Consider the following 20,812-nt stretch of genomic DNA (forward strand, 5'->3'; position numbering starts at 1 on the left):
ACGGAGGAATTAACTGGATAAGAGGAGGGCAGGGTGGGGGCAGAAGGAACCTTCTCGGCAGAAGGAGCTGTAGGGTAGAAGATCCAGGATTGAGCGTTTGAACAGCGTGGTGCACTTAAAGGGCCGAAAATCCACGTGACACCCTCCCCCTCTGGTGGACAGGAGGAGAATAACCTGGAAGGAAGCAGGAGCGGTCAGCAGTGGCCTGGGGAGCCACATGAAGGACCTTAGACTTTCTCCATGGGCAATGGGAAGTCATGGACCAGATGTCTGAAGGTGATGACAGTGGGATGGATGGGCCGATGGCTTCGAGAAGTGTTTGGGGCTGGCGTCGTCAAGATTTGATGGTAAACTGCATGGGGGTGGCCAGGGGTAGAAATGGCCTGCGGCAGGTCACCGTGGGGATGCTAATCTTGTGGGACCGGAGAACCTGCCGGAGCATCTTCCAGTTGTGCCTGCTCTTTGCCCTTCCTCTCCAAGCCCCCCACTGGGTAATTGAGAGGAAAAGGAGCTTATGCTTTTGGAGGAGACCTTTGCTTTCTGTCGCAAGATAAAACCAAGTGACTGCGCAGCCAAAGATTTGTAGAGAAACCATGGAGGGCATGAGATGGGAGAAGTGCTAGTTTTTTGTTTCATTTTCAAGTATGAATGGAAAAGAGCTTTACATATTTTTAGAAATAGTAGTCTGGGGTTTAGGGGATCCAACCCAAAATGTCACAGCCTAGAATCTTGGGTGGTCAGTACTTACCACAAAGCTCATGCCGCCAGACAACGTCAAGAGCGTCGTTAGAGGGGTCCTAGGAGCGAGTCGTCACCCTGAAAGAGTTTATATGGCTTTACCTAGAATAAAACTGCTGGAGGTACAGTTAACAGGAGGAATGCGGAAGCCGTTTCTTCACTTTTCGTTTGAGAGTTTGAAAGCCCAGCTGGGCTGGGAGAGGCAGAAACGCTGACTTCATTGGAAGAAGCAAAAGGAGGTTGAGAGAGGTTGATTGTGCCTTTCTGTGTCTTTGGGGCTCTCTTCTTAGTAACTGAGTGTTTGCATCACGAAAGCCTCCATTTCTTTAACCACCACAGCAGGCATCTGAGGATTTCTAACGTGTCCCTCGTTTAGAAGCAAGTCAGGATGATTCTCCATTCACGACAGTAATTGCTTCCTGATCTGGTGATCACCATGCTCATCTGCAGAGCTGTTTCTGCGGTCTCCCCTGCTCCCCACCTGCGTTCCCCTTCTCTCCCTGGTCCTGGCTTCTGCCCCCATCGGTCCCTCCCTCTCCCCGGCGTGTGGTAGATCCCGCCTGGACACACGGCAGAGCGGGCCTCTTGCTGAGGCAGGTGGACTAGGTTTCGGGGGAGGGGGACCGACTATGGGGCTTACCGTCTCTCTGCAAGTTTTCTGAGCTGGAGGACAAGCCGTGTTGTGCTGTTTGATTGTGCAAGGGACATTTGTCTGTCCGTGGACAGCTTGTGGCCCTCAGCTCCCCACCCAGTACCCTTTCACTGTCTTGACTCTTCCTTCAGACACAGATCATTTGCACAGTGCCTGCTACTGCCCAGCCCACCTGGGTTCTGGAAGAAACACAAAGCTCAGTCCCATCACAGTTGCTCATAGTTGACAAGGGAGAAGCAGAGCGCCCCAGGGATAATTACCCCGAAATGTGATAAATGCTGTAGTAGAGGAAGGAACAGCACGCCGTGGGGGACATGAGGACATGACCGGGACAGTGGGGAATGACTGTTTTTCCTAGGGGATATGGGAAGCCTTCAGAGGAGTGAAATCTCTGCCCAGACGTTAAGCATAAATAAAAATGGACCCAGCAACAAGCACGAGGGTGGGCATCTAGCCAGAGGGAAGAGCATATTCAGAGACAGAGATTCCAAACGGCCAGAGCAAAGTGTGCTTGGGGGGGGGGGTGCGTGGAGGGACGTGAAGCTGTCAGGGGGGTTGAGGCTAGCTTGCCAGGCCCCCTCCCTGGGTGCTTCCGTTGGAAGGTGGAGCCCAAGGAGGAAAATCAGGAGAAATGAGATGCTCTGCTCTGGTAAAGGAATTCACAGGAGGGGCTGGTTATCCTTGCCTGCAGTGAGAATTTTGATTCTCCGTGGGTCTTAATAGAGCTTTGCTATCCCATTGGCAGGGGAGATCTAATTGCAACTTGGGGATACTGTAAATGAGACCGCAGAATAATAGATTCTGTGAATTCTCCAGGATGAGAATAGCTTGGGCGGTTAGATGGCCACATGCTGGGTATTTCCATCCGCCACCCTTGACTAGAGGCTTGAAAGTCTCCCTGGGGTCATGCAATCCAGTAAATATCTTTCTTTTTTTGGCCCCGGTTTGGCTACCTGAGAGCTCTGTGACCTGTGGGAAATGAAAATGTGCTCTGATGTTGCAGATATCTTGTCATATCCCCCAATGCTCCCAGCACCTCTCTCTTGCTCCCTCCTTGTTTCTCTCTGGAAATTCAGCAGGTTATGTCGGGTTAGGTTAGTCTTTGGTTCTGAAATGCCATAAAATGACACTTACGCACGTTTCCCTTCGGTGAGTTCTCTTCCCTGAGATCTTGTGCCCTATGTAATGTGTGCGCTGCTCAAATTACCGTCAGTGGGTCAGCTTTTATTGAAGGTCTTCTTTTGCAGAACGCACTGCTAGGTGCTATGAGAAATCAAGAGACTTCCTAGCAGCAGCTCTATTTCCTAGTAACTTATTTTTCAGTGGGAGACGAAGACCAGGAATACATAACCACTCCTTTGATCAACACTACTAACTTGAGAAATGTCCCATTAAGCCCTTGCGTTTGACAACATGTACACATTAATGCTCCATATATTCTGGGTGCCAAAGTATACTGAATATGTCGTGTTAGCTGCCCTGTCCTCAGCTCCTTCCAGACTGTCTGCTCCACTCATGACCTTTGGAAGGGCAAAGGTCACTTTCCAAGACAGTTCCCCGCCACCTCAGCCACTGTTGACCCAACTAGGCTTAGACACCTGACCCACGACCAGTCAGTTCATGGGCTGGCCAGCAGCAAATCAGAATGACTGTCTCAAACTCAGACACTCAGGGTTGAATCAGCCTTAGGAGGCTGAGCAAACACTGTGTAGAGGTAGGACCCAGCAACGTGGCAGCCACAGTTGGGAAGGGCAGAATTCACAGTTGAGAGTGCTGGTCTGCTTAGAGGGGACATCTAAGAGGCCAGAGGTGGCAGCCCCCAGAGAGGGATGGAGAGGGTATTTGCTTTATCCTGGATGGCTTCCCAATTCCCAGCTCTAGCTCCCATGAGGCCCAATGTCTCTACCTTTCACTGAGGCCTCTGGGACCTAGAGCAAAACTTTGTCTTCATTTGAACTGGCTTGAGTGAGTTACAAGTGATAATCTACTGAAAGAGTGGTCACTGTCAGTCATTCATGGAATCATGGAAGACTTATATTATGTACTTCAGACAATTAGGAGGGACTCAGAAGATGGGAGATGTAGAGAAAACAGGGATGTGAACAAATTGGGGGGAATCTTTAGGATCTGGTTTCTAGTGTTTCTTCTCTGATTCTTTCTGACATTAGGTTCTTAGTTTAAAAGACTAGAGACAGTCCAGGGACTATGTATTGGTTAGGAAATAGGCTAAGCTGCTGTAACAAAGAGACCCCAATATATAGTGGCTAAAATACGATGGAGGTTAAAACTTAAATAAGTGCCTTAAAGAAGATGAATTCTCTCACATATAACATCCCAAAGATGAGCAGTCTGGGCCAATAGGGAGCTCTGCCCTCCCCCAAGGTTGCTGCAAAGGTCACTATTTCCCAGATATCAGGAAGGAGGAAAGAAGGGGAAACCAGGATATCTGCTTCATTTTTAAGGCAATGAACTGAAAGTTGCACACATCACTTTTATTTCTAATCCAGAGACCTGAACTTAGTCACATGACCATAACTAGCTGCAAGAGAGGCTGAGAAAGGTATTCTTAATCATTTGGGTATTTATATGCTCAACTAAAACCCAGGAGTATATATCTGAAAAGACAGAAAGGGAGAATGGATAGACACTGGGGAATAATTGGCCACACTCTCTGCCATGGTCTCTTTTAATCTGAGCTGATATTTCAAAGGTTGGTATATGCCAGCAGCATGTCTTGTAGGTTTTCTACATGGACCACCACCAGACCACAGACTTCTATCTGAGTGGCATTCGTTCCCACAGCCTGAGAGAGAACACTCCGTGGTGTGTGCTTTGCCTCCTTGGGCTCTGAAACAGGTCTGAGCTGGAGTGCTGTGCAGTGCCAACTGGGGAGACTCAGGTACACACCCAGTGCGGGCAGCCCCTCTGCATCCCCAGATGTATAGTTGAAAAGGCACTTCTCGTATTTCTTTGTTCCTTCATGGTCTCATTTATTGTAAGCCTGTTGTGACCCTTTGTAAGCTTTTACCTTGATTTTGGAGTGTGATCAAGGTGATAGTTATTCTTTAGGTGGCAGGAACACGACTTTGATTTTGCTTTTTTCACAGAAGTCAGTGGGCCACAGATTTGGGTCAGTTTGCATCTGAAGGAAATCTCCAAGGACAGGTGCTTTGTCCTCATTAGCCGATTTGTTAGGCAGTCTTTCCCTGTGGCTCAGAACCTTTTATAGATTTTTCCCTCAAACTCTTTTGGTCTACCTGTGCCTGTCTGCTTACCTTCTGGAAATGTGTATTTGGGGAAAGTGACTCTCTGGTGTGTCCCTCCCCGCTGTCCACATCCCCATGCTATCCACATCCCCATGCTATCCACAGTTCAGTTACTTCTCTCTTTCTCCCAATCTCAGTGTGACAGTTTTAAAATATGTCCACATATTCTTTGTCATCCTTCCATCAAGAAGTGGAGCCTTCCCCTGGAAACTGGCCTGGCTTTTGTGACTATTTTGATCACTAGAGTATGATAGAAGTGATGCTATGTGATTTCTATGACTATAAAAGGCCATGCAGCTTCCTCCTTGCTCTTGGGATACTCCCTGTTGAAAGCTTCAGAAGCCATGTAAGCAGTCCAGCTGCCCTGAGGCTGCCATGTTGTAAGGAAGCCCAAACTAGTCTATACAGAGAGACCTTGGAGAGGCCCCTGAGGAGAGAGATGCCTGGGCGGCCCCTGGCTGCCTCTGCCACTGTCTGATTACAACAGTATGTGAGACCCCCAAGCCAGAAGTGCCGCTCCTTTCCTGAATTCCTGAACCACAGAAACTGCGAGAGGTAATGAAGTGTCATCCTTTTGAGCCATTTGAGGATGATTTGTTATGCAGTTGTTGCTAATTGGAACCTCAGTCAATAGAAAGGCATCTCCCTTTGCCATTAATCTGCTCCTTGAAAGAAAGAAGCTGATTGGCTCAAACCCTTCACTCGGCCTCTCATTTCCCAAGAGGGCTTTCATGTGGTCCTTATGTTCCTGAGCTCTCAGGAAGAGGGTGTTGCGCACATAGACTGGAAAGGCTGGTGACCAGCAGGCTCTGCTGTGTCATGTCTCAGTCACACAGAGCTACTCCTGGTCACCTCACAGTCACCCCATAATTCACGGGGGCTGCGTAAGGTGCTTCTGATGGAAGCTGAGCCCACGTCCCTAACCCACCACTTCCTCAGTGTGAGACAGTTACCTGGGGGGCTTTGATTTTCTCTGCCAGCCCTGTGTAGGCACGGAGGATACAGAGAACATTCGATGTGAGAAAGTTAAAAAAAAAAAAAAATCAGGCTTTAGGTATACATTTCGGAGCCAGCTGCTTTCCAAGACCTCCCATCACCTTGCAGCGGTATCAGCCATATTCGTGATACAACACATTCAGACCCCAGACTTTGCATAGCGTCAGGCGGAAGCTCTGCCATTTGGCAGCTCTGTGACTTTGGGCAAGTTGCTTAACCACTCTGAGCCTCTTCAACACCAAGGTGACAAGGCCTGCCTGCAGGATTGCTGGAAGGAAAAGTGAGAGAAGGTTGCAGAGCATGCAGCTCAGAGCAGGTACTCCTGAGTGTGGGTTCCGTTCCCCAGGGGTTAGCGTTCCTCTCTATAACCAGCAACCACCATAGCTGCTGGCCGGAGCCTTTTCCTCTTTGGAGAAACACTAAATGTAACAGAATCAGGTGAGCTCTCCAGGGTGCTCTGTCTCTGACAGCTAACAAGGTTTTCTCCTTCCTGCCTACCAGCAAGGAGCCAGGCCCCAGGCTTGGTTTCATTTGGCATCTTGCTTTCTGGCCTACACAAGTGGAAAAGGCAGTGGAACATTCCAGATGGTGAACATTCAGATAGAGGTTGGGTGGAGCAGACCCTCTGCCAAGGAATCAGGGGTGTGGGATGCTCAGGAGGGACTTCTGTTGTCTGAGTGTCTCAATAATAACTTCCCTGGTTATGTCCTTGGAGAAGCTGTCTTATTGGTAAGTAACAGAGGTGAATTCATATTAGCCTTTGTTCGTTCAGCAGATATTGTGTTGGGCATTGGGGATGCATCATTGAATAAGCAGGCCCCCTACATTATGTGGTTTTCTCCATTTCTAAGGACCAGCACCAGTTTAAAAGACATGTGTAAGTCTTGATTAGTTTGGAAGAAATTACTTTGATGATTTATCAGGAGGAACAAAGATTAGTCTTCTGATTGCAGGGTCATCTTCTAGAGCAAAAATTGTAAGGTAGAATCTGGAAGAAAAGAGGGAAAAAAGTCTCTGGAGTGACTGATCATCTATGCTACACAATCACACTTTGAGATGTGCAGAAAAGACGAGTCCCCTCAAACTAATTTATGGCGTGTTTTCTATTAGAATTGCAAAATTTGCACAGAGGGTGTTAAAATGTGACTTCACATCATATTTAATACATGCTCTATTTAAAACTGGGATAAGAACTGAAACGTGAAGCGAAAACCAGAAGGGTTTTGCTGGGTTCTAAACTCATCTTCGTTCTGCTGTTGTCTTTTTTTGTTTCCATTGTTGTCCCTTATTGTTTTTCATTAGAAGTGTTTTGAATCAGAACCACACCATGAATTTTCAAACTTAATCAAATAGAATGATTCTGAAGCGTCGCAGCGCCCCAGCTGAAACTGGACCGGTAGTTGTCTGAGTCCCCGGCTCCCCATGCAGTCTGACAGTGTGACAGGCAGCATGACGGCCGTGGCTGCAGCGATGTCCACACGACTGAGGTCCACGTGGGCTCTGCCAGTTCAGAAATGCCTTACATGGCACCTTGTTCTCTGCTTGGTCAACCCTTTAGCTCCCAATCTGGTAGTAAACTTCAGATGATTCTGTAAGATGTTTATATCCACCGAGGAAAGACCTGGAAAGTGGAAATGAGTGTGATCAGGGCTCTATGGAGGCAGAAATTACTAAAGAGGAAGGCAGTATGGCCGGTGGCAAGGACTGTTTGGAGCTAAAAGAGTTACCCTGGAGAAATGTAGGTGAGAGAGAGGGTATTTGGAAATGTTGATGGTGAATTTCAAAATGATGGGGCAGGAGGTGGAGACATGATTGGCATGTAGTGGATGGGGTCAGGGAAATTTAACGCCCTTCATCGTGGGGTGCAGTCTCACAAAGAATTGGGCCCCCCTCCCCCAAATACCATTAATGGTATTCTCTCTCTGCTTGAGAAACATTAGATAAACTCTTTGATTTTTTTAAAAGATAAAATGGAGGCCCAGAAAGTGACTTGTCCAAGGTCACACAGCTTGGAAATGACAAGACCGGACAGGAATCCAATTCTTCAGACCCTGAAACTCAGGTCTTTTCCCATTATGCTCTTTGTGAGGGGGTAAAAGAACTTAGGAGTTAGTAATTAGAGGGGAAAACATCTGCATGATATTGTAAATGGTATTGGCACATTATACACTGTGTCATTTGTCACATACACAACTCCCAACAACGGAAGCAAAAAAATAAGAACGTGTGTCTGAAATACCTCACTTTCTGCCAGTCGAAGGCTCTAAACTGAACTCAATTTGGGAGTCCTGAACACCAATACAGGAGGTATTAATTGAAAGTATATTAGATTGTTTTGGGATTTTTCAAACAGCTTTACTGAGATGTAATTTACATACCATACAAGTCACCCATCCAAAGGGCTCAATTCAGTGTTTTTTAGTATATGCACACAGTTGGACCACTGTCTAATTTTAGAACATTTTTATTACTCCAAAAAGAAATCCTGTCCCCATGAGCAGTCATCCGCACTAACCCCATGCACACCCTCTACCCTTTCAGTCTGTATAGATTTGCCTGTTCTAGACATTTCATATAAATAGAATTCTATAATATGTGCTCTTTTGTGACTGGCTTGTTTCACTTAGCATGTTCCCAAGGTTCATCCAGGTTGTAGCATGTGTCAGTACTTCATTCCTTTTTATTGGCAAATATTATTCTGTTGTGTGGATATATGACATTTGATTTACCTATGCATCAGTTGACAGGCATTTGAGTTATTTGCACTTTTTGGCTCTTATAAATAATCCTGCTGTGGACATCTATGTGCAAATTTTGTATGGACCTATGTTTTCATTTCTCTTGGGTATATACCTAGAATTGGCATTGCTGGGTCATGTGATAACTTTATGTTTAATGCTTTGAGGAACTGCCAGACAGTTTTTGAAAGTGGCTGCACCATTTTACATTACCATCAACAGGGTTCTGATTTTTCCAGATCCTCACCAACACTTGTAATTGTCTTATTATTATTATTATTATTATAGCCATCCTTATGGTGTGAAACAGAATTACACTGTGATTTTGATTTGCATTTTCCTAATGACTAATGATATTGAGCATCTTCTCATGTGCTTATTGACCATTTTTTAATCATCTTTGGAGAAATGTCTATTCAAATCCTTTGCCCATTGTTAAGTTGAGTTATTTGTCTTTTTATTGTTGAGTTGCAAGGGTTTTTTATAGCTTCTTCTAACAAGTCCATATCAGATATATGATTTCCAGATATTTTCTCCCATTCTGTGAGCTGCCTTTTCACTTTCTTGACAGTATCATTTGCAGCACAAAAGTTTTTAATTTTGATGAAGTCCAATTCATCTATTTTTTTCTTTTGTTTGTACTTTTGGTTTCATATCTAATAAACCATTGCCTACCCCAAGGTGCCAAAGATTTATTCCTATGTTTTTTCTAAGAGTTTTATAGTTTTGGCCATTACATTTAGGTTATGATCCGTTTTGAGTTCATTTTTATATATGGTGTGAGTCAGGAGTTCAGATTCATTCCTTTGCCTGTGGATATCCAGTTGTCCCAGCCTCTTTTGTTGAAAGGCTGTTCTTTCCCCTTTGAATTGTCTTAGCACCCTTGTCTGCTTTGTTTTTTAATAAATACACTACCTAGACTCCCTCAGCTATATTTCTGGTCTGGGGACAAGTTCACAAGTAGTGCGTGACAGTCCTTTCTTTCTCGAGATTTATATTCAGTTAGGAGGAGCTGAGAAACACACGTGAAATAAGACAAAACTGTGTGATGATGTAGCAAGCTTTTTTAAAAAAGTGGTCAGATCCCTTCCTCATTGGATGACTTCATCATACTATGTACCTCTGCTTCATCAAGCCAGTGGCAATCTCTTTCACCTGAATAATAATATTTTTACTCTGCAGGTAGTGGTAGTAGCAGCCCTAGTTGTACGAAGTGGAAAATAGTTGTACTTAGTTGTACTAAGTCATGGGCGTGTTTACTATGTGCTGGGCACTTCTCTGAGCATTTCGTACATGTAAATCATTTAAACCTTGCAAGAACCCCATGAGGCAATAACTATTATCCACATTTTATCAATGAAAAAAAATGAAACCCCAAAACTGTATTTGCAGATGACATGATTTTATATAGAGAAAACCCTGAAAACGTCACCAAAAATGTACTAGAAACAATAAACGAATACAGTAAAGTTGCAGGGAACAAAATCAGCATACAAAAATATGCTGTGTTTCTATGTCCTAATGATGAGCTAGCAGAAAGGGAAATTAAGAAAACAATCTCATTTACAATTGTAACAAAAAGAATAAAATACCTAGGAATAAATTTAACCAAGGAAGTGAAACTCCTGTACACTGAAAACTGTAAGACATTGCTGAACAAAATTGAAGAGGACATAAATAAATGGAAAGATATTCTGTGCTCATGGATTGGAAGAATTAACATTGTGAAAATGTCCATATTACCTAAAGCAATCTACAGCTTCACTGCAGTCCCTATTAAAACCCCAAGGACGGGCTTCCCTTGTGGCACAGTGGTTAAGAATCTGCCTGCCAATGCAGGGGACACGGGTTCGAGCCCTGGTCCGGGAAGATCCCACATGCTGCGGAGCGGCTGGGCCCGTGAGCCATGGCTGCTGAGGCTGCGCGTCCGGAGCCTGTGCTCCGCAACGGGAGAGGCCACGACAGTGAGAGGCCCGCGTACCAAAAAAAAAAAAAAAACCCCAAGGATATTTTTCACAGAAATAGAAGAGAGAAAAATTCTAAAACTTGAATGGAACCACAAAAGACCCCAAATAGCCAAAGCAATCCTGAGAAAAAAGATGAAAGCTGGAGATATAATACTCCCTGATTTCAAACTGTACTACAAAGTTACAGTAATTGGGACTTCCTGGTGGTCCAGTGGTTAAGAATCCACCTTTCAGTGCAGGGGATGTGAGTTCGATCCCTGGTTGGGGAACTAAGATCCCACATGCTGCGGGGCAACCAAGACTGCATGCTCTAGAGCCCATGTGCCACAATGAAGAGCCCACATGCCACAGCGAAAGATCCCACATGCCACAACAAAGAACCCACGTGCCGCAACTAAGACCCCAGGCAGCCAAATAAATAAATAAACAAACCACAACGTTACAGTAATCAAAACAGGATGGTACTGGCAGAAAAATAGATACATAGACCAATGGAACAGAATTGAGAGCTCAGATATAAATCCACACCTATATGGACAATTAATTTACTACAAAGGAGCAAAGAACATACAATGGAGAAAGGATAGTCTCTTCAATAAATGGTGCTGGGAAAACTGGACAGCCACATGGAAAAATATGAGTAGACAACTATGAAAGTAGACAACTATCTCACACCATACACAAAAATCTACTGGAAATAGGTTAAAAACTTGAATGTAAGACCTGAAAGCATAAAACTCCTAGAAGAAAACATAGGCAGTATGCTTTTTGACATCAGTCTTAGCAATATCTTTCTAGATGTGCCTTCTCAGAGAAGTGAAACAAATACAAAAACAAACAAATGGGACTACGTCAAACTAAAAAGTTTCTGCACAGCAAAAGAAACCATCAACAAAATGACAAGTCAGCCTACCAAATGGGAGAAAATATTTGCAAGTAATATATTCGATAAGAGGTTAATACCCAAAATATATGAAGAACTCATACAGCTCAACAACAGAAAAACAAACAAACCAATTTAAAAATGGGCAGAGGATCTGAATAGACATTCTTTCAAAGAAGACATGCTGATGGCCAACGGGCACATGAAAAGATGTTCATCATCTCTAATTATTAGGGAAATGCAAATCAAAACCACAATGAGATATCACCTCACACCTGTTAGAATGGCTGTTAACAAAAAAAGCAAGAAATAACAAGTACTGGCAAGGATGTGGAGATAAACGAACCCTTGTGCGCTGTTGGTAGGAATGTAAATTGGTGCGGCCACTATGGAGAACAGTATGGAGGTTCCTCAAAAACTAAAAATAGAACTGCCATATGTTTCAGCTATCCCACTTCCGAGTATTTATCCAAAGAATACAAAAACACTAATTTGAAAAGGTATATGCAACCCAAAGTTCATCTTGGCATTATTTACAATAGTCAATACATGGAAACAACCTAAGTGTCCATCAACAGATGAATGGATAAAGAAGATGTGGTATGTGTATATATATATATGTATATATATATATACACACACACACATATATATCTATGTATATGTAAACACAGATTATATATGTTATATAATGGGATGGAATATACTATAATATAATGAAATATTCCATATATATATATATATATGGAATCTATATGTGATGGAATACTACTCAGCCACAAAAAGGATGAAATCTTGCCATTTGCAACAACATAGATACCTTCAGGGTATTATACTAAGTGAAATAAGTTAGATGGAGAAAGAAAAATACCATATGATTTCACCCATATGTGGAATATAAAAAACAAATAAAATCCCCCAAATAAATGAATAAATCAAACCAAGCAAAAACAAACTTGCAGATCACGAGAGAGAGTTATTGGAGGGTAAGGGTGGTGGAGAGGGTGAGATGGGTGAAGAGGGTTAACTGTATGGTGACAGATGGAAACTGAATTTTTGGTGGTGAGCAGCACACCATAGTATATACGGAAGTCCAATATAATGTTGTACACATGAAACTTACCTCAATAAAAAATAAATTAAAAAGAACAACTGTAGGGCTTCCCTGGTGGCGCAGTGGTTGAGAGTCCACCTGCCGATGCAGGGGACACGGGTTCATGCCCTGGTCCGGGAGGATCCCACATGCCGTGGAGCGGCTGGGCCCGTGAGCCATGGCCGCTGAGCCTGCGCGTCTGGAGCCTGTGCTCCGCAACGGGAGAGGCCACGACAGTGAGAGGCCTGCATACTGCAAAAAAATTAATTAATTAATTAATTTTAAAAAATAAATAAATAAAAAGAAAAACTGTATAAGGACATAGTATTAAAATGTTGAGTTTATTACTTGAAAAAAAAACACCTAAATTGAGATCTAAGAGACCCAGACTGCAGCTTAGAAGGGGGGCATGTCATTATGTCACCACAAGTGTGAACAAAATCCTGCAGAGACCAGGTGTGGGGTCTTTGGAAGGATCCAGAGGAGGAGATAGGACCACAGGATAATCTGTGTGGAGATTGGTTGGACATCACCATTTCCTTTTGCTCTTAATAAATATTTGAAGAATTAATTTCAAAAAAGAAACTGAGGCCCAGAGAGGTTGGTTAATTTGCTTTGGGTCACACAGCTAATAGGTGAAGAGGCCAGATTTGAACCCTGCAACCCAGCTCCAGATAGCAGTCTGCACTTTCCACGTTTCGGCAACGTGGCTGAACTGCCTCTCCCTTTCACACTTCTGTCCCTGGTCCCCAGCACACACTTGGCACTTGGTAACCATCTGTTGAATATACAATTGGATGAAATGAACGAACATCTAGAAGAGCAACTGAGACAGAACAGCAGTGGCCATGGGAAGGGAGAACTGATTTATGGGAGAAATTAGACCGAAATCCACAGACAGAGTCTGCCTCCGTCAAAGTGATGCCCGAAGCCAGAAGGCGCCTGGAGGAGAGGAAGCATTTCCGTGGTAGTAACGGGGAGGGGGGATGGGTGGTGGAGCACAGAGACGAGGCTGGAATGCGACTGAGGGAGCACCGAGCTTACCTGGCCGCCTGTGGCCATGTAAGAAAAGTATGGCAGTGCCGTCCGCATGTGCCCCGGGAGCGCCGGACCCCGACATCGAAAGGGGTGCCTGTGCTCTGCGGGGTGCAGGGCAGGCCAGCGAGGGCTCACCTAGGATCAGCAAGACCTCGATGAATTCTGAGAAGATGGTACAGCATGTGTATCAAGTTGTTACCATTCCAGCAAAATATTGCAGGTTGTGGAATTCGGGAGAAGCAGTGTCTCAGGAGAGAGACCTTCACAGAAGTGTTCAGGCGGGAAGAGCTGGTTTCTGTGAAGGCGGAAAGCGTGATGGGCTATCTGAGGTGATTGATGCTAGGAATTCCTGGCTGCTTTGCTTGTCTCACGGTCTGTGAGCCAAAAGGTCACCTCCAGCTTGGAAGGGTAAGGCTGTACCACCGTGGGACCACAGGCCAAGGTGTGAGACGATCTTCTTTGCAAAGGCAGTGCCCGCCATCTGGGGACCCTGGAGAGAGCAGCCGTCAGCAGTAGTATTGCCCACACGCTGCCAGGCAGTAGACATTCGCTTTACACTGCACTGGATCTTTGGAAGCAGTTTCTCCTATTACTATGATCCCCTTTTTACAGGGGAGGATGTGAGGTGAGGGAGGTTATGGAACTGGCATGAGGTCACTGTGATGGTTCATTTTATGTGACCCCTTGGCTGGTCGTCCCTTAGGATGACTATCCTAAGGGATGACCAGAGAGCTGGTAAAGCGTTTCTGGGTGTATCTGTGAGGATGTTTCTGGAAGAGATCAGCATTTGAATCATGGGCTGAGTAAAGCAGGGGGCCCTTCCCAGTGTGGGTGGGCCTCATCTAATCCATTGAGGACAGAAAGGTGGAGGACGGGTAAATTCACTCTCTCTGCGGGACCATCCATCATCTCCTCCCCTCAGATATCTGGACGTTGGTTCTCCCGGTCCTGGGGTTTCAGATTCAGACAGAGGCTTAAACACTGTTCGCTCCCTGGTTCTCAGGCTTTTGGATTTGGACTAGAGCTACACCCCTGGCTTCCCTGGGCCTCCAGTCTGCAGAGGGCAGACCGTGGGGCTTCTCAGCCTCCATGATTGCCTGAACCAATCCCTCACGGTAGATCAGTCAGTCTGTGTGTGTCTATTGATCCCGTCTCCCATCGGTTCTGTCCTTCTGGAGAACCCTGACTGTACAGTCATCCAGTAAATGGCAGTGCCAGGATTTGAACCCACACTCTTGTGACCTCAGAGGCAAAACTCTTAACTACCACATTCTAAAGACGTGATCCCTGCCCCCTAGGACCTTACAGTCTGGTTTGGGTGACCAGGTGCACAGACAGAAAACAGCAAGTAAGGCCTGTGCTGTGTACCCACGAGAGCAAGTGAGGGGATCTAGATGAACAGCTCGGAGACTGTCTGCGGTAGAGCTGTGGTCAAGAAAATCGAGGCTCAGGGTGAGGGAGGACATAGAAAGGGCTTGCTCTGCACATTTGAGGGTTAAGAGCTGATGGAATAACCCCTCCAAGACTCAGTTTTTTCCTCTGAAAAATGGGGACAAGACCATCTCCTCATTTACTGTGATTAGCAGATGAAATAATGTTGGTAAAGGGTTAGCGTAGCGCTTGGCACGTGGGAAGCGCATAGCAGATAGTAGCTGCTGTGATTCACTGTTGCTATGGCTGTTGCGATTATGATTATTATTATGCAGACACTGTCTGGGGCGCTGGGAGACCAACAGGAATAAGACCCAGACCCAGACCTTGAGGAGCTTAGAGTCCAGAGAAGGAGAGAAGCACAGAGAGCACTGGAGCAGATACCGTCACATGAGCAACCACCAGTGAATATTTTGAAATGTACCTAATGCAGTATGAGAGCTGGACCCGGTGTGTAGTTTGGTAGGCTTCCGCTGATGCAGGCCAGGCTTGGCTTCGTTCTGCAGGTGGGGCTCAGGTGTGCTCTACCTGTTTCTCTTGCTTCTGGGAGAAGACACGGGCTACCCAGGGCCTGTTGTATTCATGGTAGTGTCAGAAGTGCAGAAGACCACACCCAGCTGCACAGGCATATTTTAAGCCTCTGCTCGTGGCACGTACTGTGGTCCTGAGGGCCAGAGTAAGTCACATGCCCACGCCCAAGGTCAGTGGTGCAGGAAGTGTACTGTACCTCTAGTGAGAGAAATGGCATGGTTGCATGGCCAAGGGCGTGAGTGCAGGAAAGAGTGAAGAATTGGGAACAACAATGTTTTCTACACTGAATTTGGAGGGGGAGGCGGACATGGTCACAAATGTCTGCCCCCTGGCCTAGCGGATGCCTTGTTTTCCAGGAGACTTCCCTGGCTGTGGCAAAGCGCCTCCCCGCTTAACTCTCCGTGGCAACCCCCCAGATTCCTGAAGGCCTGCTGCAGTCCTGGAACCAGACTGTGACTCCAGCCAGGGCTGCCTTTTATTGAGTCTGCCTCTGCCTCATTATTTACATAGACAGTAAAATAAAGCTTAACTCAAAATTACTCAAAATTATTGTAAGTCAGCGCATCCAAGTGAAGCCGGCATCTGGACCTTCACAGTTGAAAGCAGACTAAATAAAAGGGGGAGGGAATAAAAAGAAGGGAATGCTTAATTATATAAAGGTTATGCGTCTGCCTGCGTAATTGTCTAAAGTGGCTGATGGCAACAGCTGGCCAAGGAGGCTGTCTTCAGTGCTGTTTATGTGTTTATCTGGTGCCTGTCACCATAATGGCTGCAAGCAGTATTGGGTGCAAGTTAATTTTGCCTCATTCCTTCTCTTTCTTGGCTCTACCCTTACCACTGCCTCCCCTACTAAAAGAGGAAACTTATTGAATACGTGGCAAAAACTTGTAAGTTTTGGTGGATGGGAGTGGGGGTGGGCAGAGTCCACCAAGTAACACACAAACAAGCTCTTATTATGTGCCCAGCACTAGCCTAGGTGTTTTTTTTACATGTATAACTGACCTTTCTAATACTTACAACAACCCTATGAAGTAGGTATTATTATAATTCCTGTTTTACAGATGAGGATACTGATGCCCAGAGAGGTTAAGTAACTTGAAAACAGCCAAACAGCTTGGGTGTGGCCTAGCAATTCACTTAACCATGGCCCTCCTGATTGTGTCCTGCAAGGTGGTATTTTGGGAGTTCTTTCACGTATCAACACTTGGAGTGAGATTGAACTCTTCGCCAAAGACTGCAGTGCCGGTATGTTCCAGCTCCCAGCTGGTCTCCAAACGCAGTTTTTCCTGATATTCTCCACCTTGTCCAGTTGGCTCTGGCCCCATGGTCTCCTTTCCCTTTCTTAGATGTGCTAAGCTCTTTCCTGTCTAAGGGCCTTTGCAGGTGCTGTTACCTCTGCCTAGAACGCCACCCCTGCAAGGATCACAGCTCCCCTGGTCACTCTCTTTAAGCAGGCTGTCCTCCCTTTGCTCTTCATATTCTTGATCACAGCGTCCTATGTGTTTCTCCTGGGTGGTTATTAAGTGTTTATCCGTTATTGCAAGTCTCCCCTCGGGACTGTACATTCCATGCAAGCAGGGGTCATACTTGTTTGTTCACCCATGTGTTCCCAGACCCTGAAACACAGAGGCAGTAGAGTGCTTTAGAGCCTGGGCTCTGGAAGCAACTGCCTGGTTCAAATCCCAGCTCTGCCACTTACTGTGGACTATGTGGCCAACAACTGTATCTTTCTGTCCTCTGTTTCTCCATCTGTAAAATGGGGGTAATGACAGGGTTATCATATAGAGTGAATTAATTAGCCCATAGAAATGCTTATAGTATAGAGCCTGGTACACGGTAAGCATTCAGTAAATGTTAACTGCTATGACTGTCATCATTCATGTTATTCATATTTTAATTATTATTCTTATTAGTGGCACATATTACATTAGAATGGACGAACGAATGAATTTTTATTTATAGAAAGGGAAACGGAGGCCTCAGTAGGTCAACGGGATTGTCCGTGAGCTGGGCACCCTGATCCAGCCCTCCTTATACCACGTCGCTCAGCGTGAGACGGCCCCTCTGAAGTGACACAGCGATGGCAGGGTTATTCTTAAGTTCTGTGCCGCCTTCCACTACTGAGCACCCAACTGTTCAAAGTCAGTCTTGCTATTCAAAGTAAATAGGTTTGGGAGACCATCTGTGCAAAGTTCTGTAAATCCTTTGGGGCATCGGACAGGTGATTTTGTTGGTGGAGAATGTTGTGCTCCTGCTCAAAGAAGGAGCACGTTTGTCCCAAGCCACGTGGAAGGTGCGACTGCTGTGCCCCATGGTCCTGTTCCATCCCTCCAACACCCCCCCACCCCCCACACCCCCGTCCAGGCTATTATGCCAGGCCAGCCACTCCTCTTGGGAGGCATCTGATGGAAGAAGCTGTCGGCTTATCTGGGCCCCAGCCAGTGACAAGGCCAGTTTGGAGCTGTGTGCGTGGTGATCTGTGCATGCCATGCGTCTCCTCACCCTTCATTTGCAGAGTCTAGTTCTGTCTTCCCCTCTCTTCCTTGCCTTCTGCCCCTCTAGGCTTCAGCAGGCTCCCTGAAGGAAGCCTTAGCACTCTCCCACTGCTCTCCATCCCTTGTTTCTCCTCCCTTCTGTTGGTCTCTGCTACCTGCTCTTTCCACCCACCTCTACTGACTTCTCTATAAAGCATCACCTGTCACCCCTCAGTTTCCAGACATGGGCCTGCTCTTCTTGGCAGCCTTTGCAACTCCCATCCTGCACCATGTTCCTAAATAGAGGCTGATACCCACTAAGAGCAGGGTTTCCTTTATCCCATTGTCATCGCTCATCCTTCCCAAAATGCTCAGATCTCTTATTAAAGAGAGTTATCACAGAGACCCTGCCAGCATCATTTTAGCCACGCCCAGCTTTCAGAGAAGTGACGGGAGTCTGACCCTTGGTCACAAATGGAATACTGGTCCCCAGAAGCAGCCAGCTGGCTGTTGGCTGTGGCTTTGGGGCAAGGAAGTCTGGAGACTGCCTGGGTCATCCACTGGGGCTGTCAGCCTTGTTTGGGTTTTCTAGTGGGAGCTCGTTAACATATCCAGTGACAGGATGCTGGGTGGTCTGAACTGTCCTTTGGTTTTTAGTCTCCAGGAGTTCCAGTGTTCCTGGTGTTATGTGGCATGCCTGTGACTTTTTAAATTTCTGTTTAAAGGAAGAAAGAACTCTGTGAAGCTAAGATCTACAAAGAACCTATGTTGTAAGACCAGTGGGTGTCTTGAATGGTTAATTTGAACATGTGTAGCCACCCAGTGTGAAAGCCACTGCTGAGTGCATCCTGTGAGCTCGATTCTGTAAACGAAACTATGCAGGATCAGCCTGGAGGACAAGTCACCAAATGTAAGCAGTGGTCATCTCTGGTGGTGGCTCGGTGGGTACTTTTATGTCTAGTTTTAAGCATTTCCCATTTTTTTTACACTGAGTACATTACTTTCATGTTTTAAGAGAAAGATACACATTAAAAAATAAATAACACCCATACTTCTGGACACTTGATCTTGTGATCTTAATAAAGAAGACTGGAGAGAGATAAATTAGGAGTTCGGAATTAACATATACACACTACTATATATAAAATAGGTAAACAGCAAGGACCTGCTGTGTAGCACAGGGAACTATACTCAGTATCTTGTAATAACCTATAATGGAAGAGAATCTGAAAAAGAATGTATGTGTGTGTGCATGTGTGTGTGTATAACTGAATCACTTTGCTGTACACTTGAAACTAACACAACATTGTAAACTAACTGTACTTCCATTTGAAAGAAGAAGACTGGAAATATGATTGGTAAAAGCTAAATACACAGATTGTAAAGACTATATTTTATTATTTATTTGTGTTAAGGAAATATTAATATAATAATACTGCAGGTTTGCCTTGGAGTTGGGGATTGGCCGAACAGGGGTTTGAAAGAATATCAGTTACGAATAATTTATTGTGAAAAGTTAGAATCAGAAAATAAAACAGTGCTAGAGAGGAAGGGGTTTTGCACTTATATTTTTGAACTCAGATAGGAGTGCTGTTTAATCCTGGGCTGGTTCCTTGATATCTCTGTGCCTTAATTTTCCCATCTATATAAGATGGCATAAAATCATCCTGGCCCATAAGGTTATTCTTAGAATGAAATGAATTGATGCTTGTGAAACTCATAGAACAGGACTGGAACATAGCAATTACTCAATAAATGTTTGCAGCTATTGGGTCACTCTTGTGGTATTTAGGCTTTTGACTACAGCTTCTACCTCCCTGTGAGAAGTAGCAACCCCGATAAAGTTACAACAGCAAATCAGCAAACATAGGTAGAGTTCTGACCACGTCTGAACCACCATGCACAGTTTTTAATTTAGATTACCTCATTTGCTCCTCATACCTACTTTGTACCATTTGTCCTGTTACTATCTTCACATTATAGGTTAGGGTGCAGGGGGCTCAGAGAGGTTAAGTAACCTGCCCAAGATCACACAGCTTGTAAGGATTTGACCCTGACTCCAAAGCTCACTCTCTAAATCACTATGTTCCCTTATGTGCCCGAGATATGCAGTTATCTTTGCTTTCCCTGGAATTCGTTCTGTGGGTCAAAGGTCCTCTAGTTGAGGTGTTTTAAGGCCCTTCCAAAGGGGTATGTCAGGAATATCTCCAACTGTGTCCCCAAAGCAGAGCCTAAGCCACCTCCTGGTGGATATGCATCAGGGGAGGCAGGAGCCAGCCCACACCCACTGATCTCAGGCATCAGGCAGCAGCAGGACGTTCATAACTTAAATGCTGCACATTGATGGCGGAGGGTTTTTAGAAATGTAAAGCGATTATGCAGCTTGCAATTAAACTCAGAATGGGACTTCCAAGTTGGATAATTAATTTCCTGTTTATTTGTAGTATGGTGTCTAAGCAAACAGTTCATCAGCATCTGTATAAATACCCACCCTGTAGGGGGCCGGGACCCAGTGAGAGGGGGCTTCTCTGCCTTCTGTTAGCTGGAGAGCTGTCGGTCCATCTCACGCATTTAAAGGCGACTTACTCTGCCTGCCTGTGTGCCGGGTGCTTCGACAGCTAAAGATGACTCAACCGTCAAGCGCATGGATGCTGCCCTGGGGCCCTTGGATAGAGAGGCCAGAGGGTTCTAATGAAGGTCTGCAGAAGCTGTGGGCCATGGAAATTGGACTTTATTCCAAGAGCAGGGGGAGTCCCAAGGGCACGATCAGACTTGCGCTTGGAAAAAACCACTGTGTTTGCAGGGTGGAGCAGCGATGATCAGAGGCCAAGATTCACAGAGAGAGACCATGGCTGGGAGGCCATCTCTGTAATCCAGATGCAGGCTCTTGGTGGTCTGCCATGTAGACGGAGGGAGTGCATAGACTCCAGAGAGCTTAGGGAGGGAGGTGTAATAGTAGCTTTGATGCTTGTGGGGAGGAGAGGGAATTGGTTCCTGTATCCAGC

General features: G+C 45.5%; 1 protein-coding gene across 3 annotated transcripts in view; it reads left to right on the forward strand.

The window, feature by feature from the left end:
* Positions 1-20,812, forward strand: part of LDLRAD3 (low density lipoprotein receptor class A domain containing 3) — a gene marked incomplete at both ends in the record, with an annotated part of 253,970 nt that overhangs the window by 150,341 nt on the left and 82,817 nt on the right. The window lies entirely within an intron of this gene.

The sequence above is a fragment of the Grampus griseus genome (genome assembly GCF_964374135.1).
Source record: "Grampus griseus genome assembly, chromosome: 8".
NCBI lineage: Eukaryota > Metazoa > Chordata > Mammalia > Artiodactyla > Delphinidae > Grampus > Grampus griseus.